At 36.0% G+C, this 17,394-nt stretch overlaps 1 long non-coding RNA gene across 4 annotated transcripts in view; it reads left to right on the top strand.

The window, feature by feature from the left end:
* LOC106505481 (uncharacterized) overlaps positions 1–17,394 on the top strand; it is a 712,816-nt gene that overhangs the window by 368,425 nt on the left and 326,997 nt on the right. For all 4 annotated transcript variants that reach the window (XR_014825020.1, XR_014825024.1, XR_014825021.1 and 1 more), the window contains one exon: positions 4,530–4,605. This is a non-coding gene — a long non-coding RNA (uncharacterized LOC106505481). The remainder of the gene's footprint in view (positions 1–4,529; positions 4,606–17,394) is intronic.

Raw genomic sequence — 17,394 nt, 5'->3', positions numbered from 1 at the left:
CTGTATATTTTAATGTTTTAATATTGAGGTTGAGTCGTGTGATTATGCCAACTTTACATATTAGTTATAATAGTTTTTTTTTTTAGGATTCTTTAGGATTCTCTGCTTAAACCCACCTGTTTCTATAAAGAGTATTACTTATTTTTCTGTCACTATATTTTACCTCTTTTTCTTTCCTTCTTGAACTCACTATAGTGTCTATAGTTTAAGAGTAGACATCTTTTCCTTGTTTGCAATCTTAAAGGAAAAACATTTAGTCTTTCATCATTAAATATAGTATTAGCTGTTGATTTTTCTTTGATGACCTTTATCAAGTTTAGGAAGTTCCTTTCTGTATTAGTTTCCATGGCTGCTATAACAAATTGTCACAAACTTTGTTGCTTACACAACACAAATTTATTCTCTTATAGTATGGGGGCCCAAAGTTTGAAATCAGTTACACTGGGCCAAATGAAGAGGTGTGTCGAGGCTCTAAGGGAAAATCCATTTTCTTGACTCTTCCAGCTTTTGGAGCTGCGATCCTTGTGTTCTTTGGCTCACAGCTGTTTCCTCCATTTCCAAAGCCTGGGACATAGCACCTTCGGGTCTCCAAGGTCATCAAAAAACATCTCTTTTGTAACAGAATTTTCCTAATATCTTCCTCTTATATTGGCATTTGTGACTGCATTTAGGACACACCATCTAATCCAAGATAATCTCATTTCAAGACCATATCTGCAGAGTCCTCTTGTGATGTAAGATAATATTCATACCTTCCAGTGATTATTCAGTCACCTACAATTTTTATTCCTAGTTTACTGAGTTTTAAAATTATAAATGGATGTTGAATTTTGCATTTTTTTTTTTTTTTTTTTGCGTCTGCTGGGAATACCATATGATGTTTCTATTGAGTCTTAAGTGTTATGGTGAATTATATTGTTTAACTTTCAAATGCTAAATAAAACTTTCATTTCTGAGCTAAAATCTCACTTACCCACGATGTATGGTTCTTTTAATATATTAAAAACAGTTAAAGTCTATTTTTTAAATTTAGGTTATGAAATTAGTCCATTTTCATCTGTGTTCCTGAGGGTCATTGGTATGTCGGTTTTTTTTTTTTTTTTTCCCTTTTCTCTCCCTCTCTCCCTCCCTCCCACCCTCCTTCCTTCCTTCCTTCCTCTTTCTTTTCTTTTCTTTTCTTTTCTTTTCTTTTCTTTTCTTTTCTTTTCTTTTCTTTTCCTTCCTTCCTTCCTTCCTTCCTTCCTTCCTTCCTTCCTTTCTTTCTTTCTTTCTTTCTTTCTTTCTTTCTTTCTTTCTTTCTTTCTTTCTCTCTCTCTCTCTCTCTCTCTCTCTCTCTTTCTCTTTCTCTCTTTCTCTCTTTTTCATAATCTCTTTATCCAGTTTTGTCATCAGAGTAACACTAGCCTCAGAATGGGCTGCAATATGAATTGGTGTGTGTGTTTCCTTAACTATTTGGTAGAATTCACTAGTGAAGCGTTACATAGGCCTACAATTTATTTTTTGGGAAAGTTGTTAAATAAAAATTCAATTTTTAAAATATATATAGGATTAGTCAGTTTATCTGCTTGTTCTTGAATGAGGCTTAGTAGTTTTTTGAAAAAGAAATCTATTCATTTCATCTAAGTTGTTGAAATAATTGAAGTGCAGTTTTTCACAATATTTCTTTATTATTCTTTTAATATCTGTAGCAACTGTAGTGAGTTTCCTTCATTTATGATATTAGCAATATGTATCATCTTTCCTTTTTTTCTGGACTAGAAGTTTATCAATTTTATTGATCACAAATAACCTGCCTTTATTTTTATTGATTTTTCTGTGTTTCTTTCTGTCTGTCTCTCTCCCTTTCTTTTTTTTTTTTTTTTGTCTTTTTATCTTTTTAGGGCCTCACTGAGGCATATGGAGATATGGAGGTTCCCAGGCTAGGGGTCCAGTTGGAGCTGTAGCTGCTGGCCTATGCCATAGCCACAGCAACTTGGGATCCAAGCCTCATCTGCGACCTACACCACAGCTCACAGCAATGCTGGACCCTTAACCCACTGAGTGAGGCCAGGGATCGAACCCGAGTCCTCGTGGATGCTAGTCGGGTTCTCTAATAACTGCTGAGCCATGATGGGAACTACTGTCTCTCTCCCTTTCTTTCCATCTCTCTCTCTCTCTGTCTCTCTCTCTCCACACACACACACACACACACACACTTGCACGCACACACTTACACTTACACATTCTAGATGAAAAATTAATCAATCTAATAAAAAAGTGGAAATTTTTATTTGAACCAAATTTGAAGATTACATCCCAGAAAGGGCATCTCAGAAAGCTCCGAGAACTGTTCGAATGTCAGAAGTCAAGGCACAGTTATAAAAGTTTTTTTGAGGCAGGGCTGTACATCATATGATGTGTTACTGATAGTTTACATGATCCAGATCGAAGTGTTTATTGTGGTAGGTCATATGAGCCCTTACAGGATCAAGAAGAAATGTTGGCTTTTAAGGAGCTGTTTTGCTGATGCTAGGAGAAAGTAGTTTTGTATGGTTGAACAGGTATTCCTGCGTATGGGGAGATTTGGTTGATGCATAATGTGGGCACATAATGCGCAGCATGGTGAGAGAGGAGACCAAAGGACAGATAAAATTTTTTTGTGTTTAATTTTTCTTGCCTTGCCATAAAATGTGAATTTTATTTTAAAATATATGGAGTTTTATTCTTTTATTGATTGATGCTCTTTTCTTAGCTTCCTTCTTTTAATTTGAATATTATTCAGTCTTCATTTTCTAATGTATTATTGTGAAAGTTTAGTATATTAATTTCAGACTTTTCTATTTTTCTTTTTTTTTAATATTTTTTTTATTTTTTTATTTTTCCACTGTACAGCAAGGGGGTCAGGTTATCCTTACATGTATACATTACAATTACATTTTTTCCCCCACCCTTTCTTCTGTTGCAACATGAGTATCTATTTTTCTTATATAAGCATTTAAAACTATACTAATCTATGAACTGTTTTACTTGTGTCCCACAAATTTTGACCTATTATGTTTTCATTTTTATTTAGTTCATATATTTGCTAATTTTCTTCGTAACTTCTTTGAACCATCAATTATTGATAAGTGTGTTTAAAAATATTTATGGACTTTCCATGTATTTTTCTGTTATTGATTTCTAGTTTAATTTAACTGTGGCCAGACAACATACTTTTCATGGTTTGTAATTTTTTTTCTTCTCTTTTTAGGGCTGTACCCATGGTATATGGAAGTTCCCAGGCTAGGGGTGATATTAGAGCTTTAGCTGCCTGCCTCCACAGCCACAGAGCCATAGCAACACTAGATCCAAGCTGCGTCTGCGACCTACACCACAGCTCAGGGCAACATCGGATCCTAACCCACTAAGCAAGGCCAGGGATCGAACCCATGTTCTCATGGATACCAGTTGGATTCATTACCGCTGAGCCACGATGGGAACTCCATGTTTTGTAAACTTTTATATTCCTTAGGACTTGTTTTGTGGCCCAAAATATTTTCTATTTTGGTAAATATTCCAAAAGAATGTGCATTTTTTGGTATATTTTATCTCTAGAAATTCAATTTTGGTTTTTAAAATTTTAAAAACATTTTCCATGTTTCTCCTTTTCATGTCCACTTTCATCCACTTTGCTGGACATATGGAGCATATTTATAGTGCCTGTTTTAACAGTCTTGACTATGAATTCTTTCACGTGTGTCATTTCTGCATCTGTTTGTACTGATTGATTTTTCTTCTGCTTTGCATGCCTGGTGTTTTTTTTGACTGAATGTCACATTGTGAATTTTATATGTAGTGTGCTAGAGTATTTGCATGTCTTATATATTTTTTGGACTTTATTCAGGGAAGCAGTAAGTTACCTGGAAACAGGTTGCTCATTTTGAGGTATGGTTTAGAGCAATGCCCTTCTAAGGACTTCACCCAATGACCGACAAGATAGGAAGCTCTCCACTCTGCATATAGGAATTACACTCTTGGTCATGACAAAGACTCAAGGGGAGTTCTCTGCAGACCTCTGAGGTTCTCTCTCTTTAAGCTGTCTCTCAGCCCTGCAAATTTAAGGCATCTTGGTCTCTCTGGACTCTGAATTTATCTTTCAACTTAGGAATCCCTACAGGCTCTCTTGTAGTTCCCTATCCCTGTGGCATATAATGGGAACTTCTTTAGACAGGAGGGCAGGGCAATTGTAGGGCTTACCTTGTGTTTTTTGCCCTTTCCCTCAGAGGTCATACTTTCCAATATAATGAAAACCACTGGTTTTTAAAATATTTTGATTTTTTTTTTAAAGTCACTTAAGGGCAGAATGGTAAATCTTAGCCCTATTACTTCATTATTCCTAGAGGAAGAAGTAAAAACATCACTTTTTAAACATTATTCTTATCCTAGACATTATGAGAAGACTGTTTCAGGTGGGCTCAGATTTAGAAAGCGTTAAGTGAACAATTATTTTTAATATTATTATGTATACTTTCAACCCATTTAAAGTCTTTTTTCTATTCTACCTATTTTAGGAAACAAGTTAAATCCAACTCGCCACATAGTGTCTACACCTGTGCTATTGAAAAATCACTGGAGAAAAACACACAGGTAGGACAACTGTTCTCCTTTAAAATCCATAGTTATTAACATATCTATTAATGTAGAAGACTAATGCGAAGATTGTTAAAGAAAAATAAAACAGTTAACAGAACAATTTGAAGAAGTCTTATAGAATCTTTAACTTCCCATAACTGGACATAGTAAATTTTGCAGATGTGAATCCAATATACAGTTCCTTTCAAACCTATGTGTTTGCAAAGAAGCCTCAGTGCAGGAGGTATTTCTGGAAACTGGTTAAGGCACGTGGAGCTGTGATACAGAGCTCCTTCTGTGACATATAGGATCCTGAGGACATCAGAGTAATTAAATTGGAGGCTGAGACTCAGCTGAACTGGCAGGTAACATTAGTTCTATTGCCTCCACTGGCAGATATTTGTTAGATATGTTAGCTGTTGGCCTGGGGCAAAGTTGCACCAAACTGTTCAATAATGGGAAAAAAAAAGGACTGTGATAAAAAAAAAGAATATTTTAGACTATGTTATTTAATAGAAAACTGACTATGTTAAGAAAAGCTTTTATGAAATTCTCTTGTTATTTAAGATTTTACCCAGAATAGTAGATAGCATCTTGTGTTAATATTTTGATTGCATTTCAAGTGAGATTAAGTCACCATTAATATGTAAAAAATTAATGTGCACCTGCACATCATTCTCCTTTACTCATTTCTTCTCTAATTCTGACCTTGATAGCTTGGGCATACAATATTGCTGAGAAATACACTCCTAAGATATGCATGAACTTTTGATATCTACTTAAAATTAAACAAAATAAGACAAATACTTTATTAAGGTAAAAATAGATCTAGATTCAGACTGAAACAACGTAAATGGTGACTAAAGAAAAGTACCTGCCTTCTTTTTAAGGTTATAGTATTTCGTACAAGCCTAATTTGTTAAATACAGTCATACATTAGAGTTGTATCCAAAGCAGAAAATAGAAAATAGTTAAGCTGTAAATTCAAGGAATAGTGTCATTGTCTTATAAAATGTACTACTAAAAACTAAAAGTTTTTTTTTGTTTGTTTTGGTTTTTAAACTGAAAGTTTTAACACCACTTTCTGTTCCAAAATCTGTTGTGTTAGATAAGATCTTTCATCCTTGATGCCTCAAGTCAGGCAGTATCGTGAGGTTCTTTTGAGACAAATGTTTATTAGAGAATTCCAGGAATTTCCACAAGTCAGGTAACAGTAGGGTGGGCCTGCTTGCCATGGAGCTGAAGCAGGAGGTCTCTTTTATCTGCTAAGGAAGATATGAGCTATGATTTGCTACTTCTAATTATCTAAGGAATTTAAATTTATTTACAATATGATCTCATCAGTCACTGTAATGCTGGCAGGTAATGCTATTAAAATACAACTCACCAATAACATAATTTCTACTAAGTAAATGTATTGCAGCTGCAAAATGTGTAGTGACTCCTTGCCCACAGTCAGTTACTGGGTTGGCACAGGACGTGGGATGGAAATAGGAAAATTCAATAACTTGTATATCATCAATATTTTTGCAGCACGCAGAAAACTAGTCCATGAGATGAATGACAAACAACATGCTGAGTCTTTGTTCCTCCCTCTGGATTGCATTAGCTTACCTTCATTGGTTTTTGCCCCAAGTTAATTTTACTTATTAGGTCTGTGAAAAACATGGCCATGTCCTTGGGGCCTCTGGACATGCACACTGAAACAAATCAATTATTTGAAATGCCACTGTATAAATACCCTCAGAATAAGCTCCTTGGGAGAAGAAAGGTATCATATAATTCAAAGCAATTTATAAATATCTACTTTTAGACACAGTGTGAGACCTGATCCAAACTACTTTGAAGGGGTTTAAATAGAGATGCTGATACTGTGATTACATTTTTGCTTGTTTCATGCCTAGAGTAATGTTAAGATATCAGTGTTCAGGTGTTTTCTCCAATATTGGGAGAACATTATAAAAATAATGTAATTACTTATAAAGGAATATATATAGAAAATTACTTTGACTCAGATAGCTCTAGGTTGTAGAGCTTTATTCCCACTGGGATAGTGGAATCTTTTTTGAAATTTCAGTGCTGTTTTTGAGTATTGAAAAATACTTATAAAATAAGAGTCTAAAGGGAATGAGTTTTAGATGTTAGGTGGATATGATCAAAATTCTAATATATTACTATCAAACATTATGAGTAATGTCAGGGAAGAGAATTCTGAAAGTCAACATAATAGAAATTACAAAGAAGACTTCTATGAACAAATTAAATAAATGGAGTAAAAATATTGATTAAAATAAGTTTACATAAGTATTAAGGAGACTGTAATTATGTAGTTCCTGAATTAAAGCACCCAACTGTACAAACATAATGAGGAAAAGAAAATAATATCAACTCTTAGTACCCTGAAAAGTAAAATAGTCTTAAGACGGCTATAAACTATCATTACAATTAGAACTGACCTTGATAAAGTACCCAACTTTCAATGTTAACATTGTGTTATGTAATAGACAGATCAAGATCATAATCTCCACCCTAAAGGAGATCAGCAATCCCAATCTGGTGAGAGAAATAGAGAAGAAATAATTATGGTAAAGTGGAATAAATGCATTTTTTTGAGACAAGTATGTAAAAGATTCTGTGGGGTCTCAGAAGAAGTTATCTAGATCAGTTTGGAAATGAGAAGGCTTTGAAGAGAGGTTTTATCAAGAATTTAACTACAAAAACATGCAAGAATTATATTTGAAAAATGTGCCCAGGAGTTCCCATTGTGGCTTAGTGGAAATGAATCCAACTAGTATCCATGAGGATGCAGGTTTGATCCCTGGCCTCACTCAATGGGTTAATCATCCAGCATCACTGTTAGCTGTGGTGTAGGTTGCAAATGTGGCTCAGATCTGCCATTGCTGTGGCTGTGGTGTAGGCCAGCAGCTGCAGCTCTGATTCGACCCCTATCTTTGGAATCGCCATATGCTGTGGGTGCAGTCCTAAAATAAATAAATAAATAAATAAATAAACAAACAAACAAACAAACAAACAAACAGCCCAGCCTTGCATATTAAAAATATACCATATCTTTATGATTATTATTATTATTATTAGCATCTAAATAAAATGAGGACGGATACATTCTATTGAGGTTGACTCACATGTGTAAAGTGTGACAAATAAGAGATAGCATGACAGTTGAGAAATGCTAGGAGTTATGTGTGAAGTTTGAGAGTATGAAGAAGGGAGTGGAAAAGGATGGTTGGAGAGAAATATCAATTCAGATTCTGAAGGCAGAGCTTAGATTTTATATTCAAAGCAAGTGAGAAACATTGAAGGAATAATATTAATAGAATCATACTTTATTTACCTATTTTGTTATTGTTATTTAACTTAAAAAGTACTATAATCATATAAGAATAACCATGTCATTCAAAAGGATACAAATAAAATTAAATATCTTTCTTCTTGTTCCTATCATACTTCTCAGTCCACCTTTCCCATTTTTAAACATTTTTATTTGATTCTCTTTTGGGTCTCTGGACGCTTACAATGTATGTATAGACTCCTCTTGTATAACACTTCAGAATGTCTCAGCCCCACATTTGACTCTAGCCACTGCTCTGGCAATTGGTTCTATGCAAGTTTCCACCTGCCTCATGCAAATGTAACCTGAGCACATCTCACTTCAGACCAGTGCTTACTTCTTTTTTCCTGTGCCAAGGCTTATTGATGCTACAGAGAACCCAATCAGCACTCACTGTGTGGAATACAGATGTGTGGGTGCTCCAAGCCCATGGGGCCACTCTTAGCCAACAGTAGTTGAGAGTCAATACTTAAATGACTCATTTCATAAAAATTGTTAAATGATCTGGCAGAAAAGGAACTAATGGCCTGAAGTGATAGCCAAATCCATCGTTCATCCTTCTATTAGCTTTCCTTACTCTCCTCTTTTACAACCCCTATGCCTAACTCCTACTTCCTGAGCTTACTTCATAAATCTGCACACACATCTCTATCCCAGGCTGGCCTTTGTGGAGAATCTGTGCTAAGACAGCTAGTTTTAGGAATGGCCTTTAAAGCATGGACTCTGGATGGGATTTTGGAGCAGGATCATTTGCTGTAAAAAGGTAATAATAATCCTGTGTCTTGTCTTAAGAGGATGAAGATATCTCCTGTCCTGTCTTAGCATAGAAGAACTGAGTCTCACCTGTTTTATTCAGGATTCTCCGAGAAACAACAGATAGGTTATGCGTATGCAGAGAGAGATTTATGTTGCAGAATTGGTCACACAATTATGGGGGCTTGCAAGTCTGCTTCTTGGAAGGCAGGTCTAGTGGTAATGAACTCCCTCAGTTTTTGTTTTCTGGGAGGATCTTTATCTATCCTTAATTAATGCAGGACAGTTTTGCTGGATATAGTATTCTTGACTGTCACTTTTTTTTTTAATATCAGTATTTTGAATGTATCCTCCCAGTTTTGCATTGCCTGCAAAAGTTCTCAGGAAAAAAACTGTTAATGATCTCATGGGGGTTCCATGGAGTGTAATAAATCAATTTTCTCTTGCTATTTTTAGAATATTCTCTTTATGTTTAACTTTATAATGTGATTTTTTGTGTAACTCTTTTAGATTCAACCTATTTGGAAGCTTTTGGGCTTCGTAAATCTCAATCTCCATTTCCCTCTGCAGATTTGAAAAGTTTTTAAGCCATTATTTCTTCAAATAATCTCTCTGCCCCCCTTCTCCCTCTCTTCTCCTTCTGGGACTCCCAGAATGTGCATATTGTTTCATTTGAAGATATCTCATTAATCTCATTGGCTATCTTCACTCTTTCTCATTCTTTTTTCTTTTTGCTTCTCTGACTGAATAATTTCAAATGACTTATCTTTGTGTTCACTAATTCTTTCTTCTTCTTGCTGAATCTGCTGTGAGGCTCTATATGGACATTTTTAGTGCAGTGTAGTCATTGTATTCTTCAACTCTAATATTTATTTTCAATCTTTTTATGGGATCTATTTCTTTGTTGAATTTCTTATTTTGTTCATGTATTGTTTTCCTAATTTCATTTCATTGTTTTTATCTTTTTTTTGTAGTTCACTAGGCTTTTTTAAAATGATTATTTTAATATGAAGTAGTTTATAGGTATGAATTTCTTTAGGGTCAATTACTGGAGACTAATGGCTTCCTTTGATGATGTCATGTTTCTCTGCTTCTTCATGATCCTTGTATCCTTGCACTGTTATCTTTGCATTGAACTTTAAAGGCTGGCTTTGGCAGGGGAAAGCATTCACCATTCAGCTGGCTTAGGATTCTGGGTGAGCTAGTTGGCAGTGTCCATAACGTGGTAGAACCTACTACTATGGGCTGTGGTTAAGGAGTAGGGCCTGCTAATGGGATTCTAAGGTTGTAGGGGACCTGTTACTCAAGGTTCATGTTCATATAAAACCTGTTGTCAGGGTTCCATTGTTGGTCAGAGTCTGTTGCTGGGACTCCATAGTCAGTTGGGGCTGGCTAGTGAGGCTCCACATTCAGGCAAGGCAGTACAATGACTGTACTACACTAAAAATGACAATAAAGAGCCTCAACAGCAGATTCAGCTGACATCCACAGTGAGGTGAGGCTACTGATGGAGATTTTCCAGTTGGGCAAGAACAGTAGGCAGAGCTTTGCAGTTATACTGGTGGGATTTTAAAGTGGGTGAGGCTACTTATTGGTTTCTTTGGTCAGGTAAAGCTGCTGGCAAGGTTCAATAGTGGGACTATGTTTGGGCAGAGATATTAGGCAGAGCTATGTGGTTGTGAGTTTCCCAAAAGGACTCCCGACAAGACTATGTGGTTGGCAGAGCTAAAAGTGGGCTCCTTAGTTGCAAGGCTGCTGACTGGGCTCCATGGTAGTAGAAAGGCTCCTGACAGCCTCGATCATTGCATAGGGTGACTCAGGGAGTTATTGGCCTTCTACAGAACTGGGGAAGGCTCCTTGGTTGGGAAAAGCTGACAAGGACCTGGAGGGGCTGAAGTTTGGCAAGGCTAGTATGGCCACTGGTGGAGGTTAAGGGGCTAGTGCCAAGATTCACACTTGCTGGCAGCTCAAATTTATGATCCTTTTATTTGTTCCTAGCTTCCTCCAGACAGGCTTCCCATTGCAATTCCCCCACAGCTCTGTATGGTTTGAGAATAAATGGGCCATTAAGGCAGTGTCAAATGCTGAAGAAGTTGGAAAATGTCAACCTTGGTCTCTCTTTCTCCTCTAAGAGAAATTGTGGGCCCAGAGTATCCTTCAAGCACTGTGCTGTGGTGGCTTGAGGGATAAGTATTTTATGGATATAGTACTCTTCTTACTCATTTTGGTGCAGTTTTTCTTACTTGTTTTTGCTCCATTGGTATGCTGTAACATTTTCCCTGGATTCTATAATTCTCACAGACATTCTCATTCATAGATAGCTGTTCAATCAGTGTTTCTTGGTTGGGGGTGGGGGCGGGACTACAACTGGGAACCTTGTATTTTTCCATCTTGCTGACATCACTGAGACTGGTAGGTTCAAGATATACAGGTTGGGCTGGCAAACTGGAGACCCAGAAAGAATGATGCTTCAATTTATGCCTGAAGGTTGGCAACCTGGAGACCTAGGAAGATTCAATGCTGCAGTTCAAGCCCAAAGACTGTCTGCTGGCAGAATTTCTTCTTGCTTGAGAGATGTCAGTTTTTTGCTCTGATTTGATGAGTTCTATCACATTATGGAAGATAATTGGATTTTACTTAAGGCACACAAATTTAAATATTAATCTCATCTAAAACACCCTCACAGAAATATCTAGAATAATATTTGGCAACCTGTCTGAGCATCATCACTCAGTAAAGTTAACACATAAAATTAACCATCACACACATGAGATGGATTTAAATAAAAGTGTAGTGGGGAGAGAAAGTGTTGAGTTACGCAGAAATTGTTGCATAACCTTGCAATAATTGGATGTAACAGGACAATGGAAAGTTTAAAGATTGTGGAGCTGTCTGGCTACTGTAAACTGCTTTGAATATGCTGAAGGAAAACAAACAAACAAACAAAGAAAGAAACTCCTCCAGGAAATAAGCATATAGGGAAACTACCTCAACATAGTAGAGGCCATATATGACAAACTCATAGCTAATGTCCTTCTCAATTCCTGCTGATGTCAGGAAAAAGAAAAGGATGTCCACTCTTTCCACTTTTATTCAACATAGTTTTGGAAGTCCTACCATGGCAATCAGAGAAGAAAAAGAAATAAAATGAGTTGAAATTGGAACAGAAGGAAAACTGTCACTATTTGTAGATGACATGATAATATACATAGAAAATCCTAAAGAAGCTACCAGATGCCTGTTAGAGCTCATCAAAGAACTTGGTAAAGTTGCAGGATACAAAATGAATACACAGAAATCTATTGCATTTCCATACACTAACAATGAAAGATCAGAAAGAGAAATTAAGGAAATATTTCCACTTACCATTGTATCAAAGAGAATAAAATATCTAGAATGAATCTAAGGAGGCAAAAGACCTGTATTCTGAAAACTATAAGAAACTGTTGAAGAAATCATTGATGACACAAAAAGATAGAAAGATATACAATGTTCTTGGATTGGAAGAATCAATATTGTCAAAATGATTCTACTAGTCAAGGAAATCTACAAATTCAATGAAATCCCTATAAAATTATTAATGGCATTTTTCATGGAACTAGGAAAAAATATGTATAAAAAAAGGGAGTTCCCATGTGGCACAGTGGAAATGAATCCAACTAGGAACCATGAGGTTGTGTGTTTGATTCCTGGCCTTGCTCAGTGGGCTATGGATCTGGCATTGACGTGAGCTGTGGTATAGGTCGCAGATGCGGCTCGGATCTGGCGTTGCTGTAGCTGTGGTGTAGGCCAGCAGCTGTAGCTCTGATTTGACCCCTAGCCTGAGAACCTCCATATGCAGCAGGTGTGGCTCTAAAAAGCAAATAAATAAATAAATAAATAAATCTGTATGGAACACATAAACCCTGACTAGCCAAAACAGTTCTGAGAAAGAAAAATGGAAATGGAGGAATCAGGCTTCCTGGTTTCAGACTATACCACAAAGTTACATTCATCAAAAAAGTATGGTACTAGTACAAAAACAGACATATAGATCAGTGGAACAGTATAGAAAGCCCAGAAATAAACCTACACACCTGTGGTCAACTAATCTATGACAAAGGATGCAAAAATACACAATGGAGAAAAGACAGTCTTTTCAATAAGTGATGCTGGGAAAACTGACAGTTACATGTCAAAGAATAAAACTGAGACACTCTCTAACACCATAAACAAAAAATAAACTCAAAATGGATTAAATACCTAAATATAAGACCTGACACTATAAAACTCTTAGAGGAAAACATAGGTAGAATACTCTTTGAGATAAATAATTGCAGCAACACCTTTTGAGATCCACCTCTTGGAGTAATGAAAATAAAAACAAAAATAAACAAATGTGACCTACTTAAACTTAAAACCCTTTGCATAGCATAGGAAACCAAAATAAAATGAAAAGATAACCCACAGAATGGGAGAAAATCTTGGCAAATGAAGCAACTGACAAGGGATTAATCTCCAAAATATACGATTATCATGTTCAGCTTTATACCAAAACCAATCCAAACATCCCAATTAAAAAGTGATTAGAAGATCTAAACAGACATTTCTCCAAATAAGAGAGACAGCTGCCAAAAAGCACATGAAAAGATGTTAAACATCACCAATTATTAGAGAGAGGATGTGGAGAAAAGGGAACCCTCCTACATTGTTGGTAGGAATGAAAATTGGTACAACTGCTATAGAAAATGTTATGGAAGTTCCCCAAATAACTAAAAATAGAACTACCACATGATCTAGCATTCCCACTCCTTGCGCATCTATCCAGAGAAAACCATAATTCAAAAAGATACATGCACCCCAATATTCATTGCAGCACTCTTTACAATAGCCAAGGCATGGAAACACCCCAAATATCCATTAAGAGAGGAATGATAAAGAAGTTGAGGTACATATGTGCAATGGAATATTATGCAGCCACAAAAAAGAAATGAAATAATGCCATTTTCAGCCATATGGATGTACCTAGACATTATCATACTAAGTGAAGTAAATCAGATAAACACAAACATCATATGATATCACTTATGTGTGGAATCTAAAAAAAGATACAAATGACATTATTTTCACAAGAGAAACAGACTTATAGACTTTGAAAACAAATTTATGATTACCAAAAGGGATGGGGGGGATGGATTAGGACTTTGAGATTGGCATGTGCACACTGTGGTACATGGAATGATTGGCCAGTGAAGACCTGCTATATAGCACAGAGACCTCTACCCAATAATCTGTAATAATCTATATGGGAAAAGAATTAGAAAAAGAATGGGGGTATATATATATCTGAATCATTTTCTACAGCAGAAATTATCACAACATTGTAAATCAACTATACTTCAATAAAACTTTAAAAGATGGGAAGAAAGGATTTCTTGACATGCATACACAGTATACTCTTAAATGAACACACACTTTAGGATATACTTGAATAGCTTGTGGTAAAATTATGTTAAATAATGTTTTTGGAGTTCCTGTTGTGGCTCAGCAGGTTAAGAACCTGACACAGTTGTCCATGAGGATGTGAGTTTGATCCCTGACCTCGCTCAGTGGGTTAAGGATCCAGTGTTGCCTTAAGCTGCAGTGTAGGTCACAGATGCAACTTGGATCTGGTATTGATTTGGCTATGGCATAGGCTGGCAGCTGTAGCTCTGATGTGACTCCTAGCCTGGGAACTTCCATATTTCTCAGGTATAGTCCTTAAAAGGAAAAAACAATTTTTTTTCACAAATATAAACACTTTCTTTATATTTTCTTTTTATGCTTTATTATTATATACTTTATTGTTTTACTTTATTTTACTAATTTCAGTTAGCAGAGCTCCCTGCAAACACACAGACACATGTAATATCATTTTAGGTTTATTCTGTTTCTCCTAAAACTCTTCAGCTCTTAATGCATGAAAGTTGAATCAATTATTCATTTATTTATTCAACAACCATTATTGATTAAAAAAATCAAGAGTCAGGTTCAAGAGTTAAAAGTTCAACAGTAAAATGGGTTTTCTCAAAAATATTTAGTGAAAAGAGCAAATTGCAGCAAAGATATACATACATATATATAAATGTTATGTTATTTTTATAATTTCTCTATCATAGGGGTTATGTATGTAATGTTTAATTTCTTTAAATAAAACACTGAAGCAAAAAAGAAAAAAAAGAAAATGGTTCATTTTAGTTAATGTTAACTCAAGGTATACTATCTAAATCATTGTTGCTTCTAAGGATATTTCCACATGTATTTGCAGGAGATATTATTCTGAAATTAGGTCTGGTATCTAATTGTAAGTATATAGCAGGGCAATAAAGAATGTAAAACTTTAACAATTCTCTTATGTCAGAGACAAGGCCTTGATAAAAAGGGACAGTGAATCAGAAACTTGGAAAGAAGACATTAATACCGGCAAACCTGGCACTGTGGAACAGCCTGGTTTCTCTTAATTCTCTGTGCTAGTAAAGAGTTTGCATACTAGGGGGGAAAAAGACTAATCTTGTTTAAAGAATCTGCAAAAACTAAACCAAGACCTGCATCTCAAAATTGATGTTTTTGCCCTTTGTTCTTCTCCATTTTCTAGAGCTCACATTGTAATAAGAGTCTTAGCTAGAAAATACAGTTCTTGCTGTGGGAGAAAATAGCTCACAAGTCAAAGGAAATCTCACGTTTGGCTAAGACATGCCACCAGGAACCAGAAAATAAATATGTCAAATCTTGAGGATGTTCAAATTGAAGGGGTAAATTATGATCCTGGGTAGGGAAAAACTTATTGTCGTAGGTGCCACGTTTTGAGGTCCTGATAAATTTCACCTGTTCAAATATGCCTCAGAATGGCTTCTCATATGTTGGACATAGCAATGATCTTCAAGAATGAAATGGAAATAAATATTGGGACAGCTTTGACACGGTATTAAGAAAAGGCACAAAAAGCTCAGGGAAATGGGAATTGTTGAATGGTTCCATCATGTGAGACCAGGGAACCTATCTACTGGCTGTTTCCTAAGAGGTCTCAGAGGACAGTCTCTTTGCTTGGATAGTAAGAAATGTATTAGTGAGGAAGAGCCTAGCTTCTTGGAGAAGCAGTGGTAGTTAACATCTGGAGGTTAGGATTAGGAGTAGAAAATAGTGCCATCAGACTCAGGTCCTTAGAATAAAGAATAAAGGGATTCAAGAAAGGTGGAAGCCAGCTTGATGCACATAATTTTCAGAGACAGATTAGATACAATTACTGAAAATGGGCAGCAGAATTGAGAATGCTGAATGCCCAGGTCTCTCTACATTTTCTGTGCTAGCAAAGTGTCTGCATGCTAGAGAGAAATAATCAGGATGTTTTGTTTCAATGATTTCTGGGTGAAACTAATAGATTGTGGTTTCCCACAGAGCATGATGGATGATCATCAGATATAGAACTTTCTGACTTATATTAACAACAACAACAACTTCTGGTGAGCAGAAGTCTGAAGTTGGACATTGCAATGGAAAAATCACAGTGCCTTACCCAGTTTCCAGATGTCAGTCAGTTCACATACCCAGTATCCCTTGGCTGAAAAGAGGCCAGATCCCACTGAGAAAAATTTTGCAATATCAACACATTAATTTCTGAGAGAAATCCTAATCTTTCTCAGGTAGCTCTAGTTATTTACTAAGGTGATTATTTTGGGAAAAGGGCAATGTCCAGACTCTGTGAAAATTGTTTGGATAAAGGTCTTAGATAATGCTAATACTGGAAGACCCAAAATGCCACGATGGTCTTCTGGATGAAGTGGGGACTGATGGTGTCCAGGATGTAAGTGGAATTCCCAGGTCAATTTCTTGATGAATTCTATGGTTCATGTGTCCACTCTGAGGATATTTCCCTGAGTATTTATTTTACAACTGGCAGAACTCCGAAATTTATTTCTTGGCCTGTGAAATAAGAGCCATCATTGTAGAAAGGGTCAAATGGATGCTCCTTAATCTGTTTCCTCTTTCCCATTAAAACAAAACAAAACAAAACAAAACAAAACAAAAAACACACCAGAAATTCAGAAGCAACCATACACCCCCCCAGAGGAACTGCTTAGATTGATGCCACCATGAAAGATTTAAAGGATTACGCAGAAAGGAGTTGGCAACATCAAACCTCCATGTAATTTGCCTCTATGGCCCCTGCAAACACAAACTGATCATGCCAGATTAGGATGCAATAACGTAGAGTTAAACAAATGATACTCTCAGTTTCTTTGTTGAATATATTTTTACTACAAATATAAACACAAGCTCTAGTACTTCATATATAACTATTAATTTGGCAAATGTAATCTTCTTAATGCCAATCAACAGAGGATTAAATTCAACTTGCTTTCACCTAGAAAGGACAACTGTACACATCCATTTGCCTGAGGTCTTTTGCTTTTGATTGTGTTGACATTAGATAGAACACATGTGGGCTTTACCAGTGGGCCTGGGAGTGGATGGATAAATGCTTTCCTGTTTCATTTCCTGGGAGATTAATGTAAAATAATTTTTCTAATGCTCCTCAGAAAATGCATTAGAATTGAGTTTTAATCACCTATTGTGGTAGCCAACTCAATAACCCGCTCATATATTTGCTTTTCTTCCTTCCCTATTTCACTCACTGTTTTTCTCATTCCTGGAATGACTTCCCAAATAAACTACATTTATTAAAG

This window comes from Sus scrofa, chromosome 13, assembly GCF_054392235.1.
Source record: "Sus scrofa isolate SSC_HxYL_T2T_F1_AM1 chromosome 13, Sscrofa_HxYL_maternal_Yorkshire_Landrace_v2.0, whole genome shotgun sequence".
Lineage (NCBI taxonomy): Eukaryota > Metazoa > Chordata > Mammalia > Artiodactyla > Suidae > Sus > Sus scrofa.
The sequence above is the reverse complement of the archived record's forward strand: the minus strand, read 5'-3'. Positions and strand labels throughout refer to the sequence as shown.